Consider the following 10,256-nt stretch of genomic DNA (forward strand, 5'->3'; position numbering starts at 1 on the left):
AACTAGGGTTAGTCACCGCTGGATTTATATGCCTGTTATCCCCCAACAAACCTCAGACACCTGTGGTCAGCTGGGAATGACGTGGAATGTGTCCAGGCACACATTCGGGGATCTCGTATCCAGAAGGCACAAGAATTAACTTCAACAGTAGATGAAGCCAGAGTTCATTAAGCTGAAACAGCTGTCCCTATGCGATGGCATCCAATTAAAAAAAAAAAAAAAAAGACTTTCTATTTATGTTATTCACAGTTTTGAATTTTCTTTCCTGAGCCTTCTTGAGTGTCATCAAGGGGTGAGTGAGTGTGTAGGCAGGTGCCCGGCTGTCTGACTCTCTGCCCGTGGGTGGTGAACTCATCTCACTAGGTCAGCCATGAAATCAAGGTTAAATGCTAAGTCAGCCTTCATTAAGCAAAAGAATGACATTCCCTAGCACAGAGGAGGTACTGGGCAGGAAAGCGGTAGGGACCGGAGTCGAGGAGCACAGATCTAGAATCAGAGATGCTGAGGTCTGGTGCCTGTTCTGCTTCTTACTCTCAGTCATGGTAGTGGGCTGAATGTCTGTGTCCCCCGAAAATTCCTGTGTTGAATCCTAACCCCCAATGTGATGGTATTCAGAAGTGGGGTCTTTGGGAGGTAATTAGGTCACAAGGGTGGAGCCCTTCGGAATGAGATTCCTGTCCTTGTAGAAGGGACCCCAAAGGACTCTCGCCCTCTCTGCCGTGTGGGGTCACAGCTAGAAGTAGGCCATCGGCACCCGGGAAGAGAGACTTCGCCCCCCACTGAATCTGTGGTGTCTTGGGCTCAGATTTGCAGCCTCCACACTGTGAGAAATGAATGGTGTTTATAAAGCCTCCCAGTCTGTGTTAGACACTTTGTCACAGCAGCCGGGACGGTCTGAGACGGTGACGTTGGGCTCTTTGACGAACTTTGTAAGCCTCAGTTTCCTACTTCTCTGGAAAATGAAATGTGTGAGGACTAAATGAGGGAGAACACGTTCCACAGGTCACAGGCCTCGGATGAGGGCTTCATCAACGTCCGCTGTCGTTTCGTCTGATGAGCATAAGAAGGCAAACAATGTTCTTCGACTCCCTTGCCTTGTCCCCTGTGTCCTTTCTCTGAGAACTGTGTGATTTCTGTCTTCCTTCCCCTCGCCCCTCACTCTTGCCGCTGATCCCCCTTTTCCCCTCTCTGTTCCCACCTTCCTTCACCTTCTGCTCCTGAAATGGGGTTGAGCGCTGGAGACGACAGAGAGGCCCTGGGGTCCGGGTGACAGTGCAGCTCAGCGGGGCTATCTAGACTTTTCTACCTCTGGAGGATACCATTTTTCCAGGACTCCTAACATTAGGCAAAACCTCGGCCATCATTCGATGGTGTCCAAACCCCTCACTTCCGGGGCAGGAAACTAACGGATGGGAGGAGCTCTAATGGCTAGTGTTGATCATGCCCAGGCAAGAACCCAGGTTTCCTGGATGCCCATCCAAAAGCAAAGGGGGAAGGCCAACCCCATGTTTCCATCTCAGCCAGGATGTCCTTGCTCCCCAAAGCACCTCTCCTCCTTCCTTGCTCGGCTGTGGTCATATCAAATCGTACTAAGAGGTTGGCCACGGTGGACCCCCCTCTATGCACAGAGATGCTCATTTCCTGGGACACACATAGAAATACCATTAATAAATATTAACCCTTGCCTTTTTCTGAGACCTTACTATTTCCTAAGTAGTATGTTAAGCACTAAGGTACTTTAAAAATGTTACATTTTCAGCGTTGGAATACATGTCTGACTTATAAGCCAAAGCGAACAAAAGCAAAAAAAGATACAAATGTGTTTTTTAAAGTTGTTTCTTCCTCCGAGTTAGCTCTGTTCTGTTGTAGGCGTCACCTTTTCTGAGCCCCCCTCTCATCTGTTTCACTGGGGACAGAAACATCTGTGGGAGTATCGTAAAGTTTAAAAGCACGTTTGTCTGACACCAAGTATTCAATAAACAATAATTATCATCACTACTGCATTTTGCAGTTTGGCCAAGGATTGTCAGGGAGTTGGGACGATAAGTGAGAAAGTTAAGAACATAAGGGAGTCTGAAGGGTATAATAAGGATAATATACTTTAAATAGATTATTCTTTTTTTATATTTTGTGAATGATGTTCTCTCTGATCAGTTTGAGGTTTCTCTGTGCCTCGGGGAAGACTGCAATTTTTAGAGCAGGAATGCAAAGTAGAAAAAAAAAAAAAAAGTAAAGGTCCAGCATTTATTTTATTTTTTTTTTTAAGATTTTATTTATTTATTTGACACAGAGAGAGAGAGATCACAAGTAGGCAGAGAGGCAGGCAGAGAGAGAGGTGGAAGCAGGCTCCCCCCAAGCAGAGAGCCTGATGCAGGGCTCGATACCAGGACCCTGAGATCGTGACCTGAGCCGAAGGCAGAGGCTTTACCCACTGAACCACCCAGGCACCCCAAGGCCCAGCATTTAACTTCCAAATTTGAGTTTCTAGAAAGACAGTCTTTAGAAGTCATCGATTATCTGGAGCACCTGGGTGGCTCAGTCTGTTAAGGGTCCAACTCTTCATTTCAGCGTGGGTCATGATCTCAGGGTCCGGGGCTCAAACTCTGCGTTTGGCTCCGCACTGGGAATGGAGCCTGCTTGAGATTCAATCTCTCTCTCCCTCTGTCTTTGCCCCTCCTCCTGCTCTCTCATTCTATCGCTTGCTCCAAAAAAAAAAAAAAAAAAAAGTCATCAGTTGTAGAACAAGACGAGGATTTTCTAAATTCCTACCATTTCCGTGAATGGATCAAGGGTCTGAATGGCAGACCTGAGGTGGAAGCCCTAAGTAAAGAGAAGTAAGTTTGACCTAAGGGGCAGCCCCCACCAAGCTGGAGCCCTGAAGAACGCAAGTCAGAGTGTGGGCGTTTCTGCTTGGCTTCGTGGAGGCTCACGTGCAGCCGTCTCTGGTCATCCGGCACCTGCAGTCTGGCTCATCAGACATCCGCCCCCCCACCACCCCAGCTTCCTCCCCAGTTCACCCCCAACAAAGTCAAAGTTGAAAACCTGAGGTCCACCGTTGAGGGGTTCAATGCCAGGTCTACCTTGCCTCCCCACATCAGCCCCCTGGGTCTGTCTCTGAAAAAGGTGGGTAATGACCTTGCCAAGGCCCCCAGTGACTGGAAGGATCTGAGGCTGATGGGGAAGCTGACCATTCAGAACAGACAGGTCAGATCACCAGAGCCCCCCCAGGGACCACCCAGGGAGAGAAAGAAGCAGGACAACATGAAGCACAGTAGAAATCAGATGTTGTGGGACAGATGAGATAGTGGTCTTCAGCCAGAGAACTCTCTAGAACCGTTAAGGAGATCCTGCACCTGGGGCCTGCCCCGTCTGTGGGCTGTGGGGCCGATGGGGGAGGCCCTCTCATGACGTCATAGGTGACATCACCAGTGGTGAAGAACAACAAAGGAAAGTATTGCAATAAAGGGTCATTTCACAACAGAGTACAATGTGGTTATGAGACCTAAACCCCAGGTGGCCCAGGAGGGACCCAGGCATTTCCTCAGGGCCTCGAGGACGTGGGTGCCAATGAGTCAGGCAGCTGTGGCAAGGGATGAGCTGGATGGCCTAAGGAGAGTGGCTGAGACACAGAGGGATCTGCAGGGCCACCAAAGCCAACGTGGGAGCTGGGAGCAAGTCACAGGGAAGACCCCTGAGCCCTGACCAAGCCAGAAAAAAATCACAGTTTTCCCAAACACAGACATCAACAGTGCCGTCAGCCAGATACCCAGACACATTGCTGAAAACATCAGCACCGACAATCTTGGCTCAGGCTGCCATAACGAATTCTGTAGGCTGGGGGGCTTACACCACAGACGTTCATTTTCTCACACTTTTGGAGGCTGGGAGGTCCAAGATCAAGGTGCTAGCCAATCAGGTTGCTGGCGAGAGCTCTCTTCATAGTTTGAAGAGGGTCAGCTTCTCACTGTGCGTGCGCACCTGGCCTTCCCTTGGTGTGCGCATGCAGAGAGAGAGAGAGAGAGAGGGAGTTTCTCTTCTGTTTATAAGGCAACTAATCCCGTGATTAGTGAGATTATCCCCACACTCATGACCTCATCTCAACCTAACTACCCCTGAAAGGCCCCATCTCCAAATACCATCACATCACCTACCAAATGCCCTAATGGTGGGTGTGCAAATCTCTGTAGGTGTGCAAATCTACAGCTTGGTTCCCACCTACTGCCACCAGGTCATCCACCTGCCCCCATGATGCCACAAGGTCCTATCTTGGAAAGTGAGGCAGGAAACAAACAAGATTAGACATTTACCTTGAAATGAAAACAAAACAAAACAACTCTTAAAACCAAAACTTCTTTTCCATCTAAAGAGACTAAGATACGTTAATGGTTAGTGCAGGGAAAGCTGATGATAGAGATTCGGTCAGTTTTAGGAAACAGACCACATTTACTCTGCACACTGATTGTAATTTGGTCCATTTGTATGATGTATGAAATTGGGTGAAAGGAAAAAATATTCCCCTTTACTATGCTGAACATTCATTGCATCTTTAAGGTATCCCTTTCTACCTGTTTTGCATATGCATGCTTACTTTTTTAAAAGATTTTATTTATTTATGTTGAGAGACAGCATGAGAGAGAGAGAGAGCACAAGCAGAGGGAGGAGCAGAGAGAGAAACAGACTTCTCGCTGAGCAGGGACCCCAGTGCACGGCTCCATGCGGACCCAGGATCATGACCTGAGCTGAAGCAGGTGCTTACTGACTGAGCCACCAGGTGTCCATACCTGTGCTTATTTTAAATAGCTACAATGTGTATCATTCACGTAATTTTATCTGGTGCTATTTGTAAAATTCACCAAAATCACTTTTCCGTGCTGCTATGTGGTCTTCCCAATTATCAGTGTTCATGGACACATAAGCAGTTAATCAAAACCCCTGCAGTTCCAAATAACGTAAAGCCAACTCCAACTAGCTTAAGGAAAATAGAAATTTAATTGGGGGGGGGGCACAATACTGGGACTATCCACTAAATTGCAAAAAGCTGGTGGCCTTGGGGACCCAAGTGTTAGGGGCCACATGTCACCAGAGTTCTTCACTACTAATTCTCCTTCCAGATGACATGTGTGGGAGCCCGCTGGTGTAGGTATTCATCATACAGCTCTCCAGCATAAAGGGAAGACAAAGTCTTTTCTACAGAAAAATCGAAGGCTCGTGTGTCTATCCACGATCAAGCACTGTGATGAAAAGGAAGGGATACGGCGGCCCTTTATGCCCTTTCCGAGTTGATTTTCTACTTCTTTAATGGGAACAGAAGGAGGGCGGAATTTCCTAATAGAATTCTGGTATCTACAACACATGCTTGATTTAAACAGCCTGTTTAACATTTAGACTGTAATTGTTTTGCTATGCGGAATTCCTCGCAGGGAGACCTCGTCTCCTTTGAGATTTCTGACTTGCAAGAAAAGGGAATTCATGTTTATCGATCCCCTCGGTGCCCCAGCTTCCCTGCAGGAGGTCCATTTCCATTAGCCACATGTTCCAAACAGGGAAGCAAAGGCTAAGGGGTTAGAAGGCTCGCTTAAGGTGGTTCAGCTCCTAAGTGACATTGTCTTGAAAATGTGCGTCTTGATCGAGATCAGTGGACCCACACAAGCTTGCAGAGGACAGTGCTCTCTGAAAGTATATGAAGAGCTGCATGGGAGAAAAACACATTAGATGTTGCGGGGACTCCAGCTGAGAGAGAAGAGAAAAATCCAAATGGGCTCCCGTTTCCCTACTTACAGGAGCTCCCTCCTCAGGCTAACAGCCCGGGGTCTTCCTGACCTTTGGCTCTTCCTCAAGGAAGCTCACAACAGCGTTGTTTTCAGAAGCCGACACTGTATCCTCCTGTCTCGACTTGCCAGAAAATAACCCTGCTTCCAGTAAATCTAATTGGTGTTAGAAGTGATTTATTATCTACTGAGTTCTCCAGATGGCCCTTCGTATGGAGATTATTTTCCCTGAAAACAGAAAAATATGGAATTTTCTCCCCCTCTCATCAGGTTATAACAGGTCCACAATCTTACTCCGTCAAAGCTGAAAACCAAAAACATTGACAGAGTTCCCTTAAGACAGAAATACAAAAAACGCATTCCATTGGGTAAATAATTGCTGGGGTTACATTCCTGTGCATTCAGGCTCGAGCTAACTTCTGTACAACACAAAGCTGTGAAAATGTCTAGGTCTAATGGAGCAATTGGAGATAAGATCTACTAAGATTTGCCATATCCTGGAAATGCAGCCTCCTGGGGGACGGGTGTCTCCTAGATTCCCGGCTCATCTTAGTCAGATGAGCTAGACGGACCTTTGCCAAGTTCACTGTGAGATGATCGTGGTTGCAGAGACAAGTCGAACGTGGTGCTAAGTTACCCGTTTTCTTCCTGAAGAGCAGGTTGGAAAATGTATCTAAGAGCTACCTCCATCTTGCGATGGGATGCTTGGGAACAGGAAAAGCATTCAGCAAGAAGCAGGGAGCTGCCAAGAGGATTGGAAGTGCAAGAGTTAATATATAGCAGATTAATTTCAGCTGGTGAATCTATGCTATGATTTTCATTCAAGAAGCACTCTTTTTTTTTTTAAGATTTATTTTATTTATTTGATAGATCACAAGTAGGCAGAGAGGCAGGCAGAGAGAGAGGAGGAAGCAGGCTCCCCGCTGAGCAGAGAGCCCGATGTGGGGCTCGATCCCAGGACCCTGAGATCATGACTTGAGCTGAAGGCAGAGGCTTAACCCACTGAGCCACCCAGGCACCCTTCATGCAGGAAGAACTCTTAAGTCAGAGCTTGCTCCCCATGGAGCCCACTTCCTCAAAGGACCTGCTTCTGGAAGCATAGGCAAGGAAGCCACATGCTAGAGATCTTCTGTGTATGTGTGTGTGGCTGGAGGAGAGATCCAGGAATTCGGGAAGCTGGGTTCAAGTTAGAGCTCATAGACTCAATGTTTCTTAAGGTTCAGGTGGTTAAATTGTTGGAAACGTTAAGAGAGCAGGAAGTGGATCAGACAGGGAACAATTGGACAGGCACACCCCACCTAAAGGCATTCAAACTCAATATTATTATATATTTTTTAAAAAAGCATTGTCTTGGCCAAATAAAATACCTCTGCAGGATTTGGCTGTGGATCAGGAGGATGGTTTGCCACTCCTGAACAGAAAGATCCTTCAGCTTTCTTCGACCTCTTGGTTCGGTGATGTTCTATGTGGAAATAATGCATTTTAGCTCTTTCTGTTTTGCATGTAAAATAACTTATTGATATGGATGGGTTTCTTTTTTTCCATTATGTTCAGTTAGCCAACATATAGTACATCTTAAGCTTTCAATGTAGTGTTCAAGGATTCATTCGTTGTGTAGAACACCCAGCACGTGTCCTCCTTAATACCATCGCCCAGTCACCCCATCCCCCTCCTCCCCCGCTTCTGAAACCCTCAGTTTGTTTCCTGGAGTCCAGAGGGGAGTCCAGGCCAGTGCTCCTGGCAACTTGCTAGTTTCTCAGCGATGTAGAGGCACGTGCCTGCCAGAGTCAGATAGCTAACATCCAGGGGCGACGTCACTGAGGTCATGCTCTCGGGAGTGTGAAGTCAGGTGTGCATTGGAAAGGAGATGCCCCTTGCAGGGCCGTGACAGCGAAGGGGCCTGCAGACCACAGCCAGACTGGTGGGAAGTGGAGGGGCAGCTCGTGATTCAACTTTCCCGCCTTGCAGACAGGACAGCGCCTGCTCCAAGCCCAGCTCTGCTCAGCCTCCCTGTGCCCCGCTAACCCACTTCTCCGGGTCGCTTTCCTCGCGTCTCAGATGTGGATGAGGTTATCCACACTTGGAGGATGTCGAACACTCAGCCCCAAGCCCCCCGCTTGGCGCTCCAGGACCTGGCTGCTGTTGCCTACTGTGCCCTTCTTCCCCAAAGCAAGAAGAGCCTCGGCGCCCCGTCTCCCATGCCCCAGAAAATCGGGTGAAGTGCAGCCCCATGATTTATTCCAATCCATTACCTCCTCCCTCCTTTGGATCCACAGTCACAAGCATTGCGAATCAAGCTTGGAAGAGATAGTGAGAGGTGAGATAAAGAGTATCAATGACCCAAAAATAAAGGCAGAGGATCTATTTCTGGTTCCTTCTCAGGGAGCATGGGGTTGAAGACTTGCAGAGTGCAGCACAGAGAGGTGGCAAAAGACTCCCCCCAGATCTCTGGCCTGCGACAGGCCCCAGGAAACTCTATGTAGCACCTGAGCTCAGACAACACAGCACCAAAAAATGACGTGCTTGAGCCTGGAGAGAAGGACCTTCTGGATTTTTCTGGGGTTGGCTATTGTCAACATCTCTGAGACTAAGAATCCAACACAAGGTTGATCCCACCTTGACATCTGCCATGGAGAAGTTAAGAAAACAAAAGTTAGGCCTCACAAGGTGCACATGTGACAGTGGTTTGGCCCATGATGGACCCACGTTTGACTTTAGAAAGGCCCTGGAAGTTAGCACTGGTCCCAGGTCAACCTTTGGTTCTTGGGCCTTAGAAGCAAATCCATTAACCCAATTTTCGACTGGCAGACAGAGGATCCTCTCTCCAATCTTGGTCGATGTGCTTTGGATAAAACGGGCTATATCCCTGTCCCCGGGAATAGGTGTGGTAATCAGGCCTGGTCAATCAGAGCATCACATTCCCCTGACACAGTGATAGGTTTCCATCATCTCAAAATGATCTCTCAAGCTCATCTGTAGTTATAAAAGAACTTCAGGTGAGTGCAGGGTGAGATTCCCACGTTCCCTCTGGCTGGGCCTGTCTGCAGTCAGTGACTGGTACCATCACACAGAACCTGAGAACGAAGGAGGAACTGCCAAAGGGAGAAGCAAGAGATGGAGAGATATTGTGTCCTGAGGTCACTGGTTCAGACTCTGATCAAGCCGAACCTGAAGCCGGTATTTCCCCTAGACTTTTTACTTACATGAACCAAGAAGCTCCCTTTTGTCGTAAACCAGCTTGACAAGGGGTTTTCCATCTCTTGCAATGGAAGCCTCTCAATGCACTCCAAAAATTATTGGCCAAACTCCAGTGACTGAAGTTGAAATCTTTACTTGTTGGCTGTTGGATTTATTTATTAATTAGATGTTAATCGGATATGTTATGATAGGAATTCTTCAGATCTACTGTAATCATAGAATTTTTTTAAAAGATTTTATTTATTCATTTGACAGAGAGAGAGAGAGATCACAAGTAGGCAGAGAAGCAGGCAGAGAGAGAGAGAGAAGGAAGCAGGCTCCCTGCTCAGCAGAGACCCCGATGTGGGGCTCGATTCCAGGACCCTGAGACCATGACCCGAGCCGAAAGCAGAGGCTTTAACCCACTGAGCCACCCAGGTGCCCCTGTAATCATAGAATTTTTTTATGCATGACCATAGAGCCACCATTTTACAAATGAGGACACATAGCAGAATCTGAAAGAGTCCCGGGCTCTGTGTCATCCTGAAGTTGATCTCACATTTCTCCTCTGTTAATTAGCATCATTATCATCAAATGAGGCCTCACTTCCCCAGGCCCTCCTCTCTGGGTTTCTTCTTCTGTGGCCCAGCCTGATCTCCTACTGATGATGTGAGGAAACTGAGCAGCTTGACCACCAATTCCCTAAGAACCTGATGGTGTTAAATAACCAAAAGTCCACTGGGTACATTGGAGGATCTCATTGGCTTTATTGAACTTCCCATGAGTCAGGCAACCCACCTAGCAAAGAGAAAGGAGGTCCTTGGAGCTGTAGAAGAGGAAAAAGCTTTTAAAAGCAGAGAGGAGGTGGGAAGAAAAAGGAAATTTTTGGTGAAGAATGCATTGTTTGGGGTAAGGTCACCTTCCTAAGAAGAATGAAAAGGACCTTTCAGTAAATTTCTGGTGCTGACTATGAAATGCCATGTTGATTGGGCAAAGGTTACCTCCCCGGAGGGTTGAAACTACAGTCCGGTTAGCTATCAAAGCTCGGTTTGCTGATGTGGGCGCTTAACGTAAGTGAGGGGCGGCGGTTTTCTTGTTAACTGACTGGCTCATCGCCTCCATGATTCTCTATACACATGGCGGCACACAGGCACGGTTCCTGGCTCACCCGTGTGCATTTGGGTTGAGGATTTTCTGCAATCAGTCGGCCCTCGCACCATCCGGTGTGCGGGAATGTGGAGCCCGAGAGGAGGGCAGGACACAGCGGCTGGGGCCGGGGCCAGCTTCGGTGTGAGCAGGAAGGCTGGTGCC

Source organism: Neovison vison, chromosome 9, assembly GCF_020171115.1.
Source record: "Neovison vison isolate M4711 chromosome 9, ASM_NN_V1, whole genome shotgun sequence".
Lineage (NCBI taxonomy): Eukaryota > Metazoa > Chordata > Mammalia > Carnivora > Mustelidae > Neogale > Neogale vison.